General features: G+C 46.1%; 1 protein-coding gene across 4 annotated transcripts in view; it reads left to right on the forward strand.

Moving 5' to 3' along the window:
• SH3GL3 (SH3 domain containing GRB2 like 3, endophilin A3) overlaps positions 1-23,255 on the forward strand; it is a 789,999-nt gene that overhangs the window by 360,220 nt on the left and 406,524 nt on the right. The gene's annotated exons all lie outside the window — the stretch shown is intronic.

Consider the following 23,255-nt stretch of genomic DNA (forward strand, 5'->3'; position numbering starts at 1 on the left):
GTGTGTGTTTTCTGCCGTTTTCTCTGTTGCGATCATCACAAGACATTCCATCTCAGTGTCCTCGGTCACTTGACAAAATCCTTGTGCCTAAAAGCTTGTGTACAGTGTAGAAATGTTTGACCATAGCACATAATGTGGCCCTTGATTTCATTGTGCCGCATTAAATGCTTTGTTGCATGTATGAGCTAACGAGGGCCCAGAGTACGAGATGCTGTGTGAGTGTGCTGCTTTCCCTGCGCTACTCTAAATTCTTTAATACACAGTAATGAACCCTCCCAACGGTATGTATTTTGCCAACCTATGAAGCCTGAAAAGTAGATCCACACACGCTTGGCATATGGCCCCATTTGCACCAGACCTGAAGATTAACTGGCCTGCTGTTCACAGTTACCAGTTCACTTGTTTCCACTATAGAGTGTTGTTTTCTTTCTGACTTTGAGAACATTCAGGCATGCAATTGCTAAGTTTTACTATAGCCGGTAAAATAGCTCAGTGGGTTTAGCACTCACTGCTGTGATGTGTGTGTGATCTGCAGTTTGAAGGTTCAAATCCTAGAAAGGTCAACTCAGCCATTCATCCTTCTGAGGTCAATACATGAGTAGCAACACAGGTTTATTGTATGTACATTTGTTCTATATAAAGCGCTTGAGCGTAAGTGCTATACAATAACACATCATTATCATTTGACCGTGGACGTCTGCTTGCATTCAGAGTTATTTGGTAATATAGGCCTATACACACTGATATTAATGCTACATATGGTGATCCATTCTTGTATGAAATGTATATCACATTACAGTGATATCGTAACCATATTTCGAAGGGATTGTGTCCTCCGACGTATTCCTTATCTTGATAGATTCACTTCCAGCTTGCTGGCCTCGGAAAATTTGAGGGCGCTGCGTGTCGACGTCCCTTGGGTTGGTGTGCCTCGACAGCCTCCGTATCTGCGCCAACGTCATCATGCGTATAAATAGACTCGGGCAGCGTCCGTTGCTCAGTTCCGTTTTCCCGCGCTTCGTGGGCCTCGGAATCATGTTGCTCAGTTCGTTATTCAAGTAGATTCTACTTATTCCTCGAGTATATCTTTCTCTTTTCGATGGCTTCCTCATCTGAACCGTCGACCGCACTGTCTGGCTTCAAAATGTGTCGAGATTGTGGAAAGAAAATGTCGTTGACGGATCCTCACAGGAACTGTTTGTGGTACCTGGGATCGTAGCACCATTGTTCAGAATGCGAGGACTGCATGTCCATGACGGCGAAAGCCTTGAAGGAGCGCAAGGAGAAGCTCGAAAGAGGTAAGACTGTTAAAACTTCTAAAACTCCTTCGAAAGTTTCCTCAGCAGAGTCGAGACATTTGTCTCCTCGCCGTCACAGGAAACATTCTCGTTCGAGGTCTCGAAGCAGTTCCCATCACTCTTCGAGATCCAAACATTAGAAAAAGAGGCGTCGAAGATCTTCCTCTTCTTCGTCTTCTTCTGTTTCCCTGGAAAGGGTCACCTGTCCCACAAAACACAGCTCTCCAGCTAAGTGGGAGGAATTCCGTAAAAAGATGCTTAGCGTCTTCGAGAAAGCAGCCTCGAGCCCCTCGGAGACGGCTAAAGGTGATACCCTGGGTGAAAGACCCAAAAAATCAAAATGCCGCGAGTCGTTGCACCCGGCGAAAGAAACTGCCCGAGAGTGTCACGAACCCTTGAGCAAAGGCTTTAAGACTGCGTCATCGACGCCATCGTCGAAGGTCCCTCCGCCTCATAAATCTGCATCATCAACGCCATTATCGAAGGGCCCATCGACGCATAGATCGGTCGAATCGAGGCCGATGTCGACGCCGATAAAGGATAAACCGACGGCTGTCACTACTTCGCAGTCAGTATTCATACCGAGGGCTTCCACCATGACCTCGAAAATGTCGTCTATAACCTCGACGACTCCGAGTAGGATTCCGATCCTCTCGAGTTCTTCAAGGTCTCTTCATACCTTTTCAACGCTTTTTTTGGTTTCTTCGAAGCCTTTGACCTCCGCGTCGACAACGTCAACGTTTTCTCAACCGGTTACTACAAGCTTAGCCCCTTCTGCTTTAGAAATGGGTTTTAAGCCTTTTCCAAGGTCAGATTATTTCAGAGCCTTGCCCTCTATTTATGAAGAAGGGGAGGATTCTGATCAGGAAAGACCTTTTGGGTTGCAGAGACTACAACACCTGTACCAGAGGAATTTATCTCTGAAGATAATAGGTTGAAGGACCTTCAACAATCCTTGTATGATGAAAGTCGGTTAGATACTTCCCCAGAAGTAGAATTTGCCAAACCAGACCCAGGGGAACATGCTGAGACCCCTTATAGAACTTTAATCGCCAGAATAATAGAATTCATGGGTTGGTCTACACCTTCACCTGCTTTTCAACAAGATGATCTTACAGAAATCTTAATTAAAGGCCCACAGGAAGATCCTGTGGTTCCATTTCATACTGCATTACAGAGGAAAATATCGACCAACATGGAAACTCCTGAGGTTATCCCGGCAGTTAACAAGAAACTATCTGCCAAATATAGGGTATCTGCTTCTGACCCTGAATATTTGTCCAAACATCCAACTCCAGAGAGTCTGGTTGTTCAAGCAGCAACCTCATCGAACAGTAGATCTGCATACCCTACTGTTCCACAGGACAGGGATGATAAGAGATTTGACGCTATGTCAAAAAAGGTCTTTTCTGCATGTAGCATGGCACTTAAATCCATTAATGCTACTTGTACGCTTGCAAGATTCAGCCATACACCTTGGGAGTGTGCTTCATCAGCGGCTGACTGCCTCCCGAAGGAGAAGAAAGGGAAGCTTTTCTGAACATCATTAAAGATGGTAAAGACGCAATGTGCTAATCCCTTCAAACTGGCATTGATTCTGCTGACAGTATCAGCAGGGCCATGGCGGCAAGTACTACAATCTGCAGATTTGCGTGGTTTCGAAAGTCTGGTTTTGCTCCAGATGTACAGGCCAGACTTTTGAATATGCCCTTTGACGGCTCTTCTTTATTTGGTAAGAAGGCTGATGACAGCCTAGAGAAGTTACAAAAATCCAAGGCAGCCACAAAATCCCCTGGGGCTGCAATCCGTCAAACTCCCTATCGCCCCTCTGGAACCTCTTGGAGAGGTAGGTCCCTTCGTTTTTATTCCACATTCGGAAAAGGCAGAGGACAGCCGGCTCAAAGAGGCCAAAAGAAATTCACTCGAGGTGGACGGGTTAAAAGTACAAAAGCTGCAGCAGCAGCAAGTGCCTCTTTACCCTCGGCATCTGCATCAGCCGCCACTAAACCACTCTGAGGACTCTCCTCACAAGACACCAGTAGGGGGCAGGTTAACTCAACATCTGACGGAATGGCAGGCTGTTACGTCAGATGCTTGGGCATTGGAGACAGTTGCCCAAGGTTACTGCCTGCCTTTTCTACGCACCCCTCAGAGTCATCCACCGGGGAACAACTCTTTGAAGTTTCTAGATCCGCTCCTTTTGCAGGAGACTCTAGACCTGCTGGAGAAAGGTGCCATAGAACCGGTACCTGTATCGGAGAGGAACAAGGGTTGGTATTCCCCCCACTTCTTGATACCGAAGAAGGACGGAAGACTGAGACCCATCTTGGACTTACAAGAATTAAACAAATTCCTCAGGAAAGACAAGTTCAAGATGGTAACTCTCTCTCAGATCCTTCAGGCCCTCCAACTTCAGAACTGGCTGGTATCTCTAGACCTTCAGGATGCTTATTTCCATGTGCCAATCCATCTCAAACACAGGAAATACCTGAGGTTCGCAATTGGCAACTCTCACTATCAATTTTGAGTTCTGCCATTTGGGCTGACCTCCACCCCGAGGGTCTTCCCCAAGCTAATGTCGGTAGTGGCTGCAAGTCTAAGGAGGGAAGGGATCCACGTCTACCCCTACCTAGACGATTGGTTGATCAGAGCAGTATCTTCGGAACAAGCTCAGATCCAACTAGATTATGTCTGCCACTTCCTTCACAAATTGGGCTTCTCCCTCAATTTAAAGAAGTCACAGATGATACAATCACAGAGACTCCAGTTCATCGGAGCGGTCCTGGACACTTCCCTGGGGAAAGCCTCGCCACCAGAGGTGAGGGCTCAAGATATTCTGCAGATGGTCACCAAGTTTCAAAATGCCCAACATCTCCCAGCCTTTGACTTTTTGAGGTTGCTAGGCCTCATGGCATCCTGCATCTTCCTTGTGCCAGAGGCTCGCCTGAGAATGAGATCTCTCCAGTGGGCACTAAGAACTCAGTGGTCGCAAATTCTCAGGAAAAATGACAGATCTCCTTCAGGTTCCAGACAAAGTGGCTCGAGACCTTCAGTGGTGGGCCTGTCGGGAGAACATTTTGAAAGGAGAACTGTTTTGGCAACCATGGCCGGAGATAACAGTAGTCACGTATGCCTCACTCATGGGGTGGGGAGCCCATGCCAACGACTTGACCATCAGCAGTCGTTGGTCTCCATTGGAGTCCAGACTACATATCAACCTGTTGGAGCTGAGAGCTATCAGACTAGCGCTGAAGGCTTTTCTGCCATCTGTACAAGGGAAACATTTCCTGATAATGATGGACAATACAGTGGCCATGCACTACCTCAACAGAAGATGAGGCATAGGATCACTGCCACTGTGCAGAGAGGCGATGCAGCTCTGGTTTTGGGCAATTCAAGAAGGAATCTCTCTATCGGCAGTTCACTTAGCCGGAGAGAAGAACTTGACAGCGGACGCTCTGAGCAGGCAGAGCACAGTCTCTCACGAGTGGGAGATAGCTCAGGAAGTCCTTCAAGAGATCTTCGCCCTTTGGGGAACCCCTCAAGTGGATCTGTTCGCCACCCGTATCAACAGGAAGTTGTTCAAGGGAATTTCCCCCGAGAGGAGCTCTAGGGGACGCGTTTGTGGTAGACTGGGAGTTTCCACTTCTGTACGCGTTTCCTCCAGTCCCTGTCATTCCTCAGATGATCAGGAGGTTGAAAAGATTCTGGAAGACTATGATCCTAATTGCCCCAGACTGGGCCTGGAGAACATGGTACCCGGACCTTCTGGACATGTCCATCTGCCCTCCGATTCGTCTTCCACAGAGGGAGGATCTTCTCTCGCAGAAGGGAGGTCAGGTTCTCCATCCAGACATCAGAACCCTCAACCTTCACGCTGAAAGGTTGAGATACAAGGATTGGGACCTCCCAGATGACGTCATGGAGGTGTTGCTTTCAGCCAGAAGGCCAGCAACAAAGACTTTATACCGCTGCCATTGGAACACATTTTGCAGCTGGTGTAGAGAAAAGAATATTGAACCCTTTTCATGTGGTACACCAATGGTGCTATCCTTTCTACTCTATTTGGCAAATTCAGGTCTTCAAGTTGGCTACTATCAAAGGCTACCTCGCAGCGCTATCGATCTTCAAGCGCACTGCAGAGGAGCCATCATATTTCAAATTACCCTTATTAATACAATTTCTGAAGGGGTTAACCAATGTCTATCCCCTGAGACCATTCCAAGTTCCCTTATGGGACTTAAATTTAGTCTTGCTCGTTAAGATTTCTCACCCTTAAAACTGTCTTATTAGTGGTTTTGATATCTGCTAGGAGGGTGAGCGAATTACAAGCCCTATCTTGTAAACCCCCTCATACAATTTTTCACAAAGACAAAGTTGTCCTGCAAGTGAAGCCTAATTTCCTCCCAAAGGTGGTTTCTGAATTCCACATTACTCAGAAGATAACCTTACACTCATTCTATCCTCCTCCCCATCCAGGGAAAGAGGAAGAGAGGCTACATAGGCTGGATCCAAAGCGAGCCTTGAGTTTTTATATCAGCAGACTTGCTAGAATTAGGCAAGCAGACCAACTGTTCATAGTTTACACAGGGCACAAATTAGGATTGCCAATCACAAAACAGACCATTTCCAGATGGATTATTTTAGCCATTCTAGAATGTTACAAACTAGCAGGGAAAGAGCCCCCCCAAAATCTTAGGGCTCATTCAACCAGGGGTATCGCAGCCTCTTCAGCCCTCCAAAGAGGGGTACCGATTCGAGACATATGTGCGGCTGCCACATGGTCGTCCGCACATACCTTTACAAAATTCTACAATCTGGATTCCTCCTCAAGTCAAGAGACTAAATTTGGAAAATCTGTGTTACACTCTGTTCACTCTTAAAGGGGAATATGACAATTTTACTCCCACCTCCGTTTACACACCACTGCTATGGGAGTCTATCAAGATAAGGAATACGTCGGAGGACACAATCCCTTCGAAGAACAAGTTACTTCTTACCTGGTAACGTTCTTTCGATGGGATGTTCCTCCGACGTATTCCTTATCGCCCCTCCCATCCATCCCCTCAGTAAAACTTCCCTTGTGGTTGCAGCTTACGCTCCTTCAAGGTCAATAACCAATTTATGCACAGCTAATATTAAGCTTCAAAACGGAACTAAGCAACGGACAGTGCGCGACTCTATTTATACGCATGATGACGTCTGCGCCGATACGGAGGCTGTCGAGGGACACCAACTCGAGGGACGTCGATGCGCAGCACCCTATACTGAACATTTTTTCCGAGGCCAGCAAGCTGGAAGTGAATCTATCAAGATAAGGAATACGTCGGAGGAACATCCCATCGAAAGAACGTTACCAGGTAAGAAGTAACTTGTTCTTTTCGTAGTGTACTTAGGAACAATGCTATGTGATGCCAGTTCCTGTTTTGTCAAGGGGTGAAAGGTTGTGTGCCATTGCATCCTGTGATGTCACTTCTGGGTGGGGTCAAATGACATCACTTCCTGTGAAGTCATCAGTGGTCAAGGGTCATGTGATGTCACTTCTGATACCCCTGGCATTTTGGTGAAATGACGTCACTGGTCTGCCATCCAGGCTTGGTGCTCTTCCAATGATCTCTGCCTCAATGGCAGCAAAACTGAGATCCATTCAATTGGGATCCGTGCTCCCTCCTTCTTCCCTTCTCTCTGGCCTCCCACCTTGGGCTCCCCCCCTGCTCCTTCTTCTGAAGCCAGAAACCTTAGAGTCATCTTTGACTCCTTTTTATCCTTCCTTCCTCACACGCAGGACATTGCCAACTCTTCCTTCTATAAGGAATTTTCCCATTTCTCACTTTCCCCCAGGAGCTCAATGTTTCCAGGGCCCTGGTTCTATCTAGGCTTGACATTTGCAACAGCCTCCTCCTCAATCTAACTTCTTCCACTCTGCAACCCCTTCAGCTAATCCAGAATAGAGCAGCGAGACTTATACTTGGCCTTAAGTCCAGGGACCGCATCTCTTCTGCCCTATAAAGCCTCCACTGGCTCCCTGTTGCTGCACAGATCAAATTCAAATCCCTCTGCATCATCCACAAGGCTGGCTGGGGCCGGGGACCACTTTATCTGCAACTCTCTCATACCAAATCCTTTCCTTCTGGACCTCTTCGCTCCTCTGGCACCAACTCTGTGTGTAAAGCATTTCGCTAAACAGAGAGCAGGAGGTTGCTCGCTTTCTTCAGCTGGATGCCTCTTCTGGAACAGCCTCTCCCTCCCGCTGCATCTTGAGCTGGACCTTCTGAAGTTCTGAAAACACCTCAAGACTCTCTTCTTTTCCTCCTTCTTCCCATCTTGCTTCCTCTGCTAATCCCACAGTTGCTGCAATTGGTGTCGTGGACCCTTATGCATCCTCTGGGCCTCTGACCATTCACACTCAATCTCCCAGGCATCTGTCTTCCTTCAGCACTTGCCTCAGCACACCATCCGCACTGAAGATTCGCACTTTCCGCCCAACACGGCTCCCGACTGCATAGCACTTACTGTACCTTGCACTTCATCTGCGGCTCAACCTTGAGTGCGGACACCACAGCACCTACCCCATTGCCCTCTTCCTTCCTGCACTTGCACGTTCTGAATACTCACAAGGCACAGTAGGTTCGGCCGTCCCTTCCCCTCTTTATTTTCTTTTTGTATTTAATTGTACTGTTATCCCATGTTCCCTCCCTGCTGCCCTGTGGTCGCTTTGAAACAGAAGTTATTTCCGGTATAAGCACCTAACAAGCAAACAATAAATAAATAAGGGTGGAGATGGGTGTGGGTAAGGCGGGTGCAAGGCGTGGGGTAGGTAAGGGAAGGCTCCTTCTTAACACCTAGGTCCACACACCCTGCACTCCCCACCCTACCTGGAACTCAGTGATCTGCTCCCCACTGCCTCCCCCCATGCTGCCAGTTGCCCACCCTCCCCTGTTAGCTGCCCCACTACTTTTTTCTCTGCTTCCCTCGCTGTGTTCTTACCCCATGAATGGAAACTACTCTGTGGCTTCCTGAAGCTAGGTCCGTGCTCCATAAATCCCATAATAATAAGGTTGGGCTGCAAGGGTGGGGGCTGCAAGTGCAGGGGTGGGTGAGGAAAAGGCAAGGATGTGAAGATAGAATTGAATGAGGACACTCAAGGGGTGCACGGTTGGGGTAGTTGAGAAGAAGGGAGGTGCAAGGGTGGTGGTAGGTGAGGTGACTATGCCCTACAAGGTGTAACTGAAAGGTGGGTGTACGCATCCCCACCTTGCTTTCCACCAGAAGTACAAATTGTCACTGATTCAGTGCACTCCATGGACAAGATGTCGAAAGAAGCCTACAGTGAACCTCCAGCTCCGAAAACATCTGGTTCATATGGAGTGCTGCCTGTGGGGAGTGTGAGCTGCAAAGTTGAATCCTTGGGTACCTCAACACCTTCTTCTCTGCCCGTTCCTCGAACTGTGGATCCTTTTGGGATTACGTTAACAAAATATTGTATTAAAATATTTGGGCATATCAACAGATTCACTAACGGAACACATTCTGACAAAGATCACACACTAACAGAAAGAGGGAGAGAGACCATGTGACCGGCATATTTACCTGTGTACACTGTAGAGGAACATATACTAGTACCTGGTGGGGCTTTGTCTTCCCAGCCAATGGGGAGGCTCAGAACAGGGGGATTACCATATAGTAATCCCACTTCTCTGAGCCTCCTCAGTGTTTCGAGGCCACCATTTCCTGTGATGAGGAAAAAGGTAAGTAGCGTCCCTCTCGCCAGGATGTCATTTCACCAAAATGGCAGGGGTAGCGGAAGTGACATCACATGACCCTTGACCTCTGATGACATCACAGGAAGTGATGTCTTTTGACCCCATCCTGAAGTGACATCACGGGAAGCGATGGAACACGACTGTTTACCCCTTGACAAAACAGGAAGTGGTATCACATAGTATTGTTTCTAAGTACACTATGAACATTATGGTTACAATATCACTGTAACGTGATACACATTTCGTACACGAATGGATCAGCAGAAATAAACATGCTATAACTGCAACTTGCGAAAAGCAAAATACATAGTCCGAAATGGATGCTTATTCTTCTCTAAATGTTTTTGGGAAGTTTTTGTCTGCGTTGTGAATTTGAGGTGTAAGTACAAACTAAATCAGTGACTCACCCCCTGATGTGTGCTGAAATAAACCTTTAATGAGTCTAGCAATTATTGTTTAGAATTCCAGAAAGAAAAATTGTCATTCCTATTCTTTCGTATTTAGAGTCACTAATCTAAGTGTTACACTTATGGAACCCCCTGGTTTTTAAGAATCCAGAACAAGAAGCCAGCCACTCTAGAAACTAAGAGACACATGGCATTGGCCACAGCCCAGCAGCTTCAATTTGGTATTTTTTTTAGGGGTAGCAAGGTAGAGCCCAGGGGGTCGCAAGTGCGACCACTGGCGACCTCTAAATGATGTCCCTGCCTCTTGCCCCACTTACCTTCTCCTTTCTAACAGAGGCCCGAGCCAGAGCCTGCCGACAATCCTGATCGGGAGCGGACATGCCATGAGCACTACTGTTCCCGGCGCCCCCGCTCCCGATCTGCGACATGCCACCATGGAAAGGTTCCATGGCGGCCATCTATTTTTCTTTTTTCTGCAAGTGAAAAGACAACATTTCAACTCCCGAAAGATTGTATTAGTACCCCGGTCCAACGGGCAGCTGTACTAATAGCAATGAGCCCCTAGCCGGGGGAGGCATTCGCATATCTGGTAATGCCCCTGGCCTTACTGTATCCGGTAATACCCCGGGGCCTTCGTTACAGTCTATGTAAACAGCTACACCTCACATCAGGGTCATTACACAATCGGTAATGCCCCCCCCCCTCCTCGAGTTCTATTACTTTAGTACAGTACTCTTTCAGTTGATTACTGAGGACCATGTTCTTCCACACAACTTTAGCAGGATTGATGGGTGTCATTTGGGGGGCACTTAGGTGTCAGGGCCCATTTGTGGCTGGGAGGCAGGAGTGCTCCCCAAGCTCAAGCCAGTCGAGAAATGAATTTTGTGTGGGATGGCACAGATCTCGTAGAAGGTTTTTGCTTCCGTGGTAGGGGAGTAGTCTAATACAGGTAGCAGTAGTGATATTCTGGAATATTGCCTAGATTTTTAAACCCAGTCTGACCTTTGTCCGGGCCCTAGAGACATTCATATACTATTTACAGCCTTCCTCTAAGATGACCAAAGCTTAAATTGAGGTGCAGTACATGGGTTGGGTCAAAGAAAGAGCGAATGAAGATAGTGGTTTTGTGTTCTTACATTATCTGTTCCATTCGAATGGATTGTGTCCTCCCACGTATTCCTCATCTTATAATAACTCGTATCCCAGCTCTGCTGCTTCGGAATTTTTTTTTCACCAGAGGGCGCTGTGTTTGAGGCCGTGGAGTTGTAGTCCCTCGAGGGGCCTTGTACTAAGTCAAAACCTCTGGTGCATAAATCGGGGTTAGCGGAATCGACGTCAAAGTCAAAGCCAAAACTCGACTCGACACAGTCGACGACCATAGCGCTGAAACCGCTGACAAAAATGGTGTCGACACCTTTGGCTGTATTGAAGCCTTCTTCGACAGCATCGAAGCCTCCTTCGACATCGTTGAAGCCAGCGTCTTCTTTATCGATGCCTTCGACGCCTTTATCGAGGCCTTCTTTGATTCCAAGACCCAAGTTGACACCATTGCCCATACCTAGCTATATTCCACCTTCTTTACCTGAAAAAGCTTTCCATCCTCAACCTAGACAGGAATTTTTCAGATCCATGTCATCCATTTTTGAAGAACACTCCTCTGAAGAGGATGTCACTTCAGTTGGAGTTAGGTTTGGAGCCAGAGAAGTCCCTGAAGAGCAAGTGGACCCAAATTCTAAAATAACAGATCTTTAAGACTGTCTCCAAAATGCCAGTGGCTTAGGCACTTCACATGAAGTGGACTTTGAAAGACCAGACCCTACAGATCATGTTGATCCTAGTTCTAGGAATCTTATGAGAAGGGTCATTGATTTTATGGTTTGGAAGGCAGCTTCCCCAGATTTCGACCAGGATGACATGACGGACATCCTGAGTGAAGGTCCTTTAAAAGATCCTGTCCTTCCATTCCATAAGGCACTGAAAAAAAGGGTGATGGTAAATTGGAATAATCCTGATTCTATTTCAGCAGTAAACAAGAAACTTGTATCAAAATATAGGCCATCTTTATCAGATCCAGAATATTTATCTAAACATCCCTCCCCTGAAAGTCTAGTGGTTCAAGCTGCAACCTCAACTAGGCAATCCATTTACCCATCAATACCACCAGACAGGGATGATAATAAAGTTGATGCTTGGGCCCGGAAAGTTTTTTCTTCGGGCAGAATGGCCCTTAAATCGACTAATGTTACTTGCAGATTAGCAAGATTTACATATACCCTGTGGGACTGCATGTCATCAGCGGCTGAAGGCATCCTGGAAGGTGAGGAACGGGATGGTTTCCTGGCTATAGTAAAAGATGGTAAAGAGGCTATGGAGGAATGCCTTCAGTCAGGACTGGACACTGTGGATAGTGTAAGCAGGTCCATGGCATCTAGCACGGTCATAGGCAGGTTTGCATGGCTAAGGAAATCTGACTTTGCACCTGATGTGCAATCTAGATTACTTAATATGCCCTTTGACGACTTGAGGTTGTTTGGCAGCAAGGCGGATGAGAGCTTAGAGAAGCTGCAGACCTCAAAAGCGGCAGCAAAATCACTTAGTGTTGCTATAAGGCAACCTCAACAACACTCTTACGCAGGCTCATCTTCCTGGAAGAGTCACCCTTTTGGCTTCTATTCCTGTTTTGGAAAAGGGAGGGGGCAGGCCAGTCAGAGAGGCCAACAGAGAAAACCCTTTTGTGGTGGAAAAGGGAGAGGTGCTAGATCAGCCACAGCAGCGGCTAATACCTCCTCAGCCACTGCTGCTGCCCCTGCAAAGCCACTTTGAGGTCTTCACCCACAAGACCCCGGTGGGAGGCAGAATCACTCGGTATCTGGACGAATGGCGGGGCATTACGTCAGATGCCTGGGCACTAGAAATAGTGACCCATGGTTACTGTCTTCCTTTTCATCAAAGACCTCCAGATAATCCACTGGGAGCCAACTCTGTAAACATTCCAGACCCGCTCCTTGTGCAGGAGATTTTAACCCTGCTAGAGAAAGGTGCAATAGAACATGTACCTGCAGCGGAAAGGAACATGGGTTGGTACTCCCCTTATTTTCTCATCCCCAAAAAGGACAGAGGATTGAGACCCATCTTGGACTCGAGGCATTTGGACAAGTTGAACATGGTGACCCTTTCTCAGATCCTTCAGCTTCAGGACTGGCTGGTTTCATTGGATCTTCAGGATGCTTACTTTCATGTGCCAATCTATCTCAAGCATAGGAAGTACCTGAGGTTCGCAATTGGTGGTTCTCATTATCAGTTTCAGGTTCTACCATTTGGGCTGACCTCCGCCCCAAGGGTTTTCACCAAACTGATGGCGGTGGTGGCAGCGAGTATCAGAAGAAAGGGGATTCACGTCTACCCTTATCTGGACGATTGGCTAATCAGGGCGAGTTCACCCGAACGAGCCCAGGAACATCTGGCCTTGACCTGCCACTTCTTATAGAGTCTGGGCTTCTCCCTCAATTACAAGAAGTCACAAATGATTCCAAGCCAAAAACTCCAATTCATCGGAGCAATCCTGGACACTTCCTCAGGGAAAGCCTCACCTCCCGAGGAGAGAGCTCCCCACATTCTTCAGATCGTAATGAAGTTTCAAAATGCCCAACATTTACCGGCATTCGACTTTCTAAGGTTGCTAGGCCTCATGGCATCCTTCATTTTTCTGGTACCAGAGACCAGATTGCGGATGAGATCCCTTCAATGGGCCCTCAGGACTCAATAGTCCCAGTTTTCAGGGGAGATGTCAGATCTTCTGCAAGTATCGACCACAGTGACTCAAGATCTCCTATGGTGGGCTTGCAAGGAGAATATCCACAAGGGGAACCTTTTTGGCAACCATGGCCGGAGATAACGGTAGTGACGGATGCCTCACTCACGGGGTGGGGAGCCCACACCAACGATCTGACAGTCAGCGGTCGTTGGTCTCCATCGGAGTCCAAACTACACATCAACCTTTTGGAGCTGAGGGCAATCAGACTAGCGCTGAAGGCTTTCATGCCCTCTGTACAGGGAAAGAATGTCCTGATTATGACGGACAACACAGTGGCCATGTACTACCTCAACAAAAGAGGAGGCGTAGGATCACTCCCACTGTGCAGAGAGGCATTGCAGCTCTGGTGCTGGGTAATGCAAGAAGGAATCTCTCTATCGGCAGTTCACCTAGCCGGAGAGCTGAACACGGCAGCGGACGCTCTGAGCAGGCAGCACAGTTCCCCACGAATGGGAACTAGCTCAGGAAGTCCTTCAAGAGATCTTCACCCTTTGGGGAACCCCTCAAGTTGATCTGTTTGTGACCAGTGCCAACCCGAAGTGCGAACTGTACTGCTCAAGGGAATTTCCCCCAAGAGGAGCTCTAGAGTACGTGTTCGTAGTGGACTGGGTATTTCCACTCCTTTACGCGTTTCCTCCTGTCCCCATGATTTCTCAAGTAATCAGGAGGTTGAGAAAGTTCAGGAAAACCACAATCCTAATTGTCCCGGATTGGGCCAGGAGGACGTGGTACCCGGACGTTCTGGACATGTCCATCTGCCCTCAATACGTCTTCCACAAAGAGAGGATCTTCTCTCGCAAGAGAGAGATCGGGTTCTCCATCCAGAGGTCAAGACACTCAGCCTTCACGCATGGTTTCTGAGAGGCTAAGATATAAGGATTGGGACCTTCCGGATGACTTAATGGAGATTTTACTTTCGGCCAGAATGCCAGCAACAAAATCCCTGTATTGGTGTTGTTGGAACAAGTTCTGTAACTGGTGCAGGGATAAGAATGTGGATCCATTCCTTTGTAATACTCCAACAGTACTTTCTTTTCTCTTACACTTAGCCAATTTGGGGTTCCAAGTTGGTACTATAAAAGATTATTTGGCAGCGCTATCTATCTGTAAGCGCTCCTCGGAAGAGGTGTCCTATTTTAAAATGCCTTTAGTCATTCAATTCTTGAAAGGACTGACAAATGTATACGCTCCGACACCTTTTCAGGTGCCCATCTGGGATTTTAATCTAGTCTTAAAATTTCTCATTTGTGCCCCTTTCGAACGTTTACATTCTTGCCCATTAAGACTTCTCACTCTTAAAACAATTCTGTTGGTGGCTTTAACATCAGCCCGCAGGGTGAGTTGCAAGCACTGTCTTGTAAGCCTCCTCACACCATTTTCCATAAAGACAAAGTTGTTCTAAAAGTCAAACCATCTTTCTTGCCTAAAATAGTTTCTGATTTTCATCTGTCACAAATTTTTATTTATTTATTTATTTATTTATTTATTGCATTTATTACTCGCCCAAACCCTTGGGTACCACGGCGATGTTACAGACAGCTTGGTTAAAACATTACTTAGAAATTGCCAATCGGCGCAGTGCATGTGAATACAAAATAATCATACACGAAGACATTTAATGCAGGGCTTCAGTACAGTGATATTTCCTGAAGCATGGAAGGGGATTTTAGTCTTGGTTAAATAGCCACGTTTTCAGGGATTTCTTGAAGCCTGAGAACGTTTGCTCATTTTTGATGGGGAGGGGAAGAGTGTTCCAATATGTGGGTGCGAGGTATTGGAAACTACTGCCTCCTGCCTTGGTTGTCTTGTAGCGGGGGATGGCTAGGAGTAGTTGACTGTTAGATCTGAGGGGCCTCTTTGATACTTTTTTGGTGATGGCGTGGTTGAGGTAGATGGGGACACAAGAGTGGATGCATTTGAATGTGACGCACAGGGCTTTGAATGTGACCCTGGCTTTGATGGGGAGCCAGTGATGGTTTCTTCTAATATTTGAGATGTGATCTGACTTCCTTAATCCATGGGCCGCCCGAAGGGCTTTATTTTGAATAAGCTGTAGTTTGTTTAGATTGGCTTTTGAGGTACCCAGGTAGAGTATGTTGCAGTAGTCGAGCCTGGATAAGATTAAAGCTCTTGCCAGCGTGATACAGTTGGTGGGTGTCAAGAATTGGCAACTGAGAGCAATACGTTTTGCGGTGTAGGAGGTAGAGGAAGAGAGGGCGTTAATGTGCTTGGTCATGGTGAGGTTGGCATCTAGGTAGACACCTAGTGTTTTTACTTGTTTGAGTACTGATATGTTTGTGCCATCGATGTTGATGGAAGAGTAATCAGCATGTAATGCTTCTATTTTGGATTGGGAGCCCACAATGAGAACCTCAGTCTTCTCATCATTGAGACAGAGGCTATTTAGTGCCATCCAATTTTGGATTATGGCATATATTTTGTTGATAGTGTCGGTGTCTTGAGTGTAGTCTCCCGATAAAGGGATGAGGATCTGGGTGTCGTCTGCAAAGTTGGTGTAGATGACACCCATGTCGTCTAGCGCTGAGAAGAGGAGTTTAGTGTATGCATTGTATAATGTTGGTGCGAGACAGGAACCTTGGGGGACACCAATGGGTACTATGATGGGGTTGGCGGCTTCTTTACCTATGGCGACCCTGGAGGTGCGGTCAGCAAGAAAAGATTTGATCCAGGTAGTAGCTTCGGTGGAGAAGTTGAAGTCTTTCGCTAGTGTGGCACACAGTTTATTATGGTCTACTAAATCAAACGCTGCGGGGAGATCGAGTAGGAGGAGGATGCAGAGTTTTCCTGAGTCTCTGATGGTATCCATCTGGATTTTTAAGTCAACCTTACCTTATTTTTATCCTGGTCATCATGCTAGTAAGGAGGAGGAAAGATTGCATAGACTGGACCCAAAAAGGGCTCCCAGTTTCTGCATTTCCAGATTGGCAAATCTTCGACAATGTGACCAACTATTTGTTGGGTATACTGGACACAAATTGGGCCTTGGAGTGTCTAAACAAACTCTATCCAGATGGATAATTCTAGCAATCTCTGAATGCTATAAATTGGCTGGAAAAGAGCCTCTAGATGGATTAAGGGCTCATTCAACCAGAGGAATGGCAACCTCCACGGCTCTTCAGAGGGGTGTCCCGGTGCAGGATATTTGTGCTGCGGCCACCTGGTCGTCAGTGCACACCTTTGTGAAGCACTATTGCTTAGATTCCACTTCATATCAAGGAGGACTATTTGCAAAAGCTGTCCTTCATTCAGTCCATAACTAAAATTTCTAGTACTCCCACATCCAAATTTACCACTGCTATGAGAGTCTATCATAAGATGAGGAATACGTGGGAGGACACAATCCATTTGAAGAACAAGTTACTTACCAACTGTAACATTCTTTCGATTGGATGTTCCTCCCACGTATTCCTCATCAACTCTCTCAACCTACCTCTCCTTACAGATTACGCCTGTTGCACTCTAATTTCCTTAAGAGCCAGAGGACTTAAGACCTGATCAGCTGATGCGACCATGAACACCGTAAAAACAGAACTGAGGTAATGGGCGCTGCTCGAGCCCTTTATACAGCGGATGACGTTGACGGCAGCCCTTGAGGGTCTACGACTCTGTGGCCTCGAACACAGCGCCCTCTTGAGAAAAAAAAAATTCTGAATCAGCAGAGCTGGGATACGAGTTATCATAAAATGAGGAATATGTGGGAGGAAAATCCAATAGAAAGAACATTACATTTGGTAAGTAACTTGTTCTTCTGTCTCATGTGAGGGATGTTAGGCGTTGCGTTGTGCTATGGCCTTCTCGGATGAAGAACTGGTGAACCTCCAGTATGAGAAAGCAGCTTGCATGGACCTGTATCTTTCAGCAATCACAAATTACCATGTTTACACTGTGTGAGACAGGATATGCTGTTATAGCCTTTCCCCTGACAAATATAGAAATGCTCGGTACACTATTTTTTATTTTGTACATTCCACCTCAGGAATCATAAAATGAATCACCTGGGAATGAAAATACAAATACAAGCCCTGTACCTGATGTACGGACTGTACAGAAAGCAAATATAGTATCAAAGTGATACAAGTATTAAAGGTCACCCAAGTGATTGTGTTCTCCTAGTTTATGATGCTCACAACAAGTTAAAACTCTGGTCCCTAGTCTCTCACAGGTACTACAAGTAGGTGTTCAGCCCGGTGGCTACTACTGCTATGGAGATGGTTAGGAAGGGTGAACGTTGTAGGCCTCTTTTCAGGCTGAGTGCTTATGGCCAGAGTCCACACATGAAAGAGCGGATGCTCTCCCTCCCATTGAATGGCAAGTTGCTACCTACTAATGAAAGGATAAACTTTGTCTCCAGGGGCAGCGCACAATCAACATCACAGGTGAAGCCCACCCATAACACTTTGGCCGCGACCCCTGATCTAGCTCTATAGGTATCAGCTCTTCACACTTTCTTTCCAGTATCCCCGCCTGACCCCATTCCTAATCTTACTCAGGACCCTCATGCCTTGGGGAGTATCCTGTGTATTTTGCATGAATTCCTTTTTTTTCTCCCACTGATGCTCTCTTTGTACAGCACGCTATCATACTTTGAGTGTGGTCCACCCATATTAAACTGTAAATAAATGAGATAAATTATTATTTACAATGCCAGCCATAATGTTACTCAAGCTCCATCTGGTCTTGCAAGTGGTCTCCTACTGTGTGAGGGGTGCTCGAGCAGCAGATGAGAGATTGAAGTGGATGCCAGGACACCACAATGAAACCCAAACCGAAATTCCATGTGCTTGAGCTTTTCAAGGAGTGGAGTCAGTCAGGGAGCCCGTTAATGAAAAGGAAAGTGTGATGATGCATTAGTAAACGAAACCTATCGGATGTCGCCTTGAGAAAAATCAAAGGAAAATATGTAAGCATCGAAGTGCACTAAAGTTTACTTGTCTTCCGAGGTGGGCACACTGCACGTTTAAGATTTAACATCGAGGATTCTATATTCCAAGTTTTTTTTCCAAGTAGTCATACCGAAAAAACAGTAATGACAAATGCATGCTTTCATTTCCAATTTAACTGAAAACTTTACTAATGTGGAAACCACACTAGTCCCCATTGAATCCAATGAGCAAAGTCAGGCAGCGAATCTAGTGAACGGATTTATTTTCATACAGCTGTATTGAAATGGGCAGCAAAACTAGAAGAGTATTCCCCCTACCCGTCCGAAAATTGTTGGCCCAGAGTACAGAAACCTCAGGGGTTTTATAGGGCTTTTTACGGTAGGGATCATACGGAAGAGTCTGTAAGATACATCTAGTCACATTCACAAGTAACATCCTAACAGAGCATCCTCCCATATTGGAAGGCATTGCATTACAGCACTATTCGTAAACTGTACGATCCCACTCGGCTTACCCACGTGATACAAGCACCACATATAGTGGCTCTTTCCATTACAAATAATAAAAGCAAACTGATCCAGTCTTCAACGTAGTTCTTTTTTCCATTTCTCAGGTGGTATTTTTCTCAGGCGGTAAAACTCATCTTTATTAGTGACGCAAAGCGCATCACTGGACGCCTCAGACAGAAGATATTAGAATAGTTACATGGCCTCATGGGCCTCTGTGCGTATTGCATCCAATCAGTTCTTCAATCATGCCACCTCTTCAAACATGGCCGCGATTACTGTGTCATTATAAACTATCGCTGCATGTTTGCACAGTCCTTAGCTCGTGTACATCTGCCGTTGATCAGAAAAGAAATACTGTTGCCTTCGACAGCAACAGTGAATACAGTGCACATTAATACATATTTGCATTAATTACAAATAAGGTATTCATATAACTCCAGTGAGCCATGCCTCATCAGCTTTAATTCCACTGACGTGGATAACAAACTGTGCTCTTTGACTTGGACAATACCAGAATAGTTGATGCTTTGAGAAGTTTTAATGCCACACTGAACAAAAACCATCACCCAAATGTCCTCCGTGATATCGTTTAATTGCATAGCCTCAGATGACATCACAGACCCACTCGGCTTAATCGTGGTTGAACATAAAATGCTCCACTTCATACATCTGTCCTTCTCGCTTCATTACCATTAAACAGACACGTTTCATTTTGTAAGTTAGAGCGCCATGTGCCTATTCTGTTATTTTGACGAATACATTACTTTCACTATGAGTTCCTTATCTTGCTAATAAAGTCCATCCAATAATTACTTATTTGCTCAGGTCAAATTTCACCTTAATGTTTATTCATGCAACCATGTAAGCACATTTCCAATTCTATTCTCACTGATCTGATTATAAATAACAGTATTTACTTCAATGGTTCGTTATATGAATTCTACTTTTGCCTTCTATGTATATACTCATTGAAACGTACATACTTCTAGGAGACGTGCAGACTATGTAAATGTATACATCTATAGATAAACCGCACAGGACACCTTCCAATAATCCATCACTGTACACAATCACATTGTGAAAATTATGGAATATAAACAATCATATTATGCAAATTATGCAATATACACATTTTTGAGTTTACAGCAAGTTTTCCCATAAAGAATTGCAACATTATGCAGTGTGTGCAAGTTCACATTATTCAAATAATAAATTCTGTGTAATTCTTGGCCTTGCATACCCTAGCTACACATTACAATGTGTACAAACCTGAAAAATCTATGAAGTGCATCTTGGTACAAAGTGCAGCAATTGTGCAAATTCTTAATGTGTCCAAAGTATGAAGGCTCACTAATACAAAAGGCTGTATATATAAGAAATACAAAGGAGTGTGGGAGCCCGTCTACTGAGAACGAACATGCATCAAATACCCTGTTCTGTGGAATTTCTTCCACTCAAGAGGACCTACAACCACGCTTTAGCTCACCGAGCCCTTCAGAGGAGAAATATCAATTTGCTTATCAGTCTGGTCCCACCCACAAGGGCAGCCAGCATTGAAATGCTAGGCAATTCTCCTCTGATCAAGAGTAACATCAGAAACCCCAGACACGTGTTTCAGCCTTGTTGGGCCTCCTCAGTGAGTTGAAGCTGAAGTAGAGAGGGGTCATAGGAATTCTAAAGGACTGAGTGAGAAATTGGGTCATGGGACCCCCAAGGAGACACAAGACCACAATAAGCAGAGTGAAAAGCAGACATCAGGGAAGTACAAAGATACCCAAAAGTTGGTCAAAGTATGGGAAGATCGACCATGTTGGAGTAGAGGGATCAGGGAACTATCCCTCCACCTAAAGAATTTGGGACATGTTGTTTTTCCAGGAGCCTGAGACTTTTATTTGTTGATCTTGGGGAAACTTTAAGGAACTTTTAATAGACTGAGAAGAACTGTTACTTATGTCTAACCATTGGATCCAGAACCAGGAGGGGTTTCTAGGACAGCCAGAGACACCTTTGTGGAAGAACCAAGAGTGCAGGGCACTCCACCTATTTTTTTATGTTTTGCCAAGTTGTAGGGCCAGTTTAGTGAATAGGTTTGGACAGAGGACTACATTTGATGTTGACTGTAGACTAGCACCTTAGTTTAGTTTTGTTAGGAAGGGAACTTCCTTTTAATATTAGGAGCAGGGAGGCGTTTTCGTTCAATATAAATAAATAAAAACTTTGTAAAAACATGCCCTTTGGTCAGAATCCTTCTTCTGGCTTGCCACAGCACATGATCAGTGGCAAAGTATCGTAAGGTTGAGAACACTCCTTCATGTACCTCTGCAAAATGTTTGCCCAGAAGTATGTAAAATGTGTATTCTTTATTGTCCTTTGGTGTTTTGAGTCTTTACTTCTCAAACAGTACCCTACGTAATATTTTTTCAAATCACAAAGGTTTTGCTTGTGTGTTAGTTCAAATGCATGGTGACAAGCACCATCCTATTGCATATTACATTGCCACACTGGGTCCTGTGGCTGCAGGGTTTACTTCATGATTGTGAGCTGTTGAAGCAAATGCTTTATTAGTCGATAAATCAGAGGCTTTGGTTCAGAGACATTGGGGATCATTACGAGGTTGGAGGTAATGGAAAAACGATGCAGGTAAAGCATTACCGGCATCGCATACCGATCTGGGCTATTCTGACCCAAGACCCCGGTATTAGAGGCACCGCTAATAACGGTGCCTCTAATAGCGGCAAGGGCGCGGGCACGCAGCTCGTCAGGCCGGCAATACCGTTATGCCGCTAATGGGGGGACATCACAAGTCAAGCGGACAGGCAAATACCGGCATCATGAAGGCGCTAATAGGGGATACCGGCATCGCGAACCATCTGTAAACTGCTATGTGCAGTGTTCCCAATTGCCACAGGTGCACACAATCAGCACAGGTGGAGGCAATGGAGTATGGCCCAGCACAAAAGGAGCACACCCACACACCACACCACTTCCCACACCAAAATGATTCCACTAGTAGTAGCAATACTGGGGATGGAGCACATGCTTGCATTGCAACAACAACAACAACAACAACAGGCACCATCGAGGAGACGAAGGAGGAGAAGGAGGGTGAGACAGGCCCAGCATGCCCCACCAGTGCAGCCAGGGGTACCATGCAGGCAGCCCCCAATCCCTTGCATCAGAGCCAGTCCATTCAACCTAACCCCTGAGCAGATCCACACCCTGTACCGTCTGGATCGGGACACCATCACCACCATCGTGGACATGATACACGACGACATTGTCAGCCTCATAGAAATACGCACCGCCATCCCCCCCTTACTGAATGTAGTGTTGGTGCTCCACTTCCTTGCCACAGGCACCTACCAGCACACAGTGGGGCACATGCATGGCATATCACAACCATTATTTTCTTGCATGCTGAACCAAGTGCAGGATGCCCACCTGAAGCAAACAAGTGACTACATATCCCCGACCACGGACTCCCCAGGAGATATTTGATACAAAAGTTGGCTTCCATGCACTGGCAGGCATGCCAAATTGTATTGGTGCCCTCGACTACACCCACGTGAAGGTGGTGTACAGCAATCGCAAGCAACACCACTCCATCAATGTGCAAATGGAATGTGACCCAACCAAGATCATCACACATTGTTCTGCCCGATATCCCAGATAAACCCATGATTCAATGGTCCTGCGGAACTCAACGATACCATGCTAAATGGACTGACATGCTGGACGACGTGCCTGGCTGCTTGGTGAGTTGCATGGCAAGCACATGGCAGTGTAATGGGGGTAGAGATGCATACTCCACCTGGGTGGCATTGGGTGTGCAACTGGACAGTGCCCATACTGCAATACACTGTGCCCCAAAGCATCCTAGACTGAACTTGACACCTGAAATCAAAATGAAAGATGTAAGCTGCACAACAATGACAACATGCCAGTACTGCAGCCATGCCATATCAATCAACACGTACACTGCACATCATCAGACCGTAGCCTCTGTAACACAATGCAGAAACATACTGTGAGTATGCCCAATGCAAATGACAGCTGAACGCACTACACCGGACATGCGCCCATGAGTGCGCACAAATGAATCACACAAAGCCAATACACAGATAGTCACTGGCACACAACCACAGAAGCGCAGCATGCCAGCATAAGAACATCAAGCGTGGAATGGCAGATCATAATGAAACTGGTGGCAACAGTGCCAGGATGAATGCATACGATTAACTACACATTACATAGATCATAGCAACTACTGCCGTAGGCAACCACAGTGCATGAACACTGGCAAGGAAGTGGACACCCTGCATCAACTTGACGATGCAACCCACACCTGTGGACCATGTGACTTCACACATTGTGGATAGTTGGAATGTCTCCATTCATGCAGGGATATGTGGATGTGAACAACAAATAACTGCAGGCATGTGAGTGATAAGTACAGGTGTCATTTCATGAAATCACTTACACATACCCAATGTTGCACCCATGCAGGTGATGCTGGCTATCCCTTGAAGAGGTGGCTCTTCACCCCTGTCCGGAACCCGC

The sequence above is a fragment of the Ambystoma mexicanum genome, chromosome 11, assembly GCF_040938575.1.
Source record: "Ambystoma mexicanum isolate Mex_15411 chromosome 11, UKY_AmexF1_1, whole genome shotgun sequence".
Classification (NCBI taxonomy): domain Eukaryota; kingdom Metazoa; phylum Chordata; class Amphibia; order Caudata; family Ambystomatidae; genus Ambystoma; species Ambystoma mexicanum.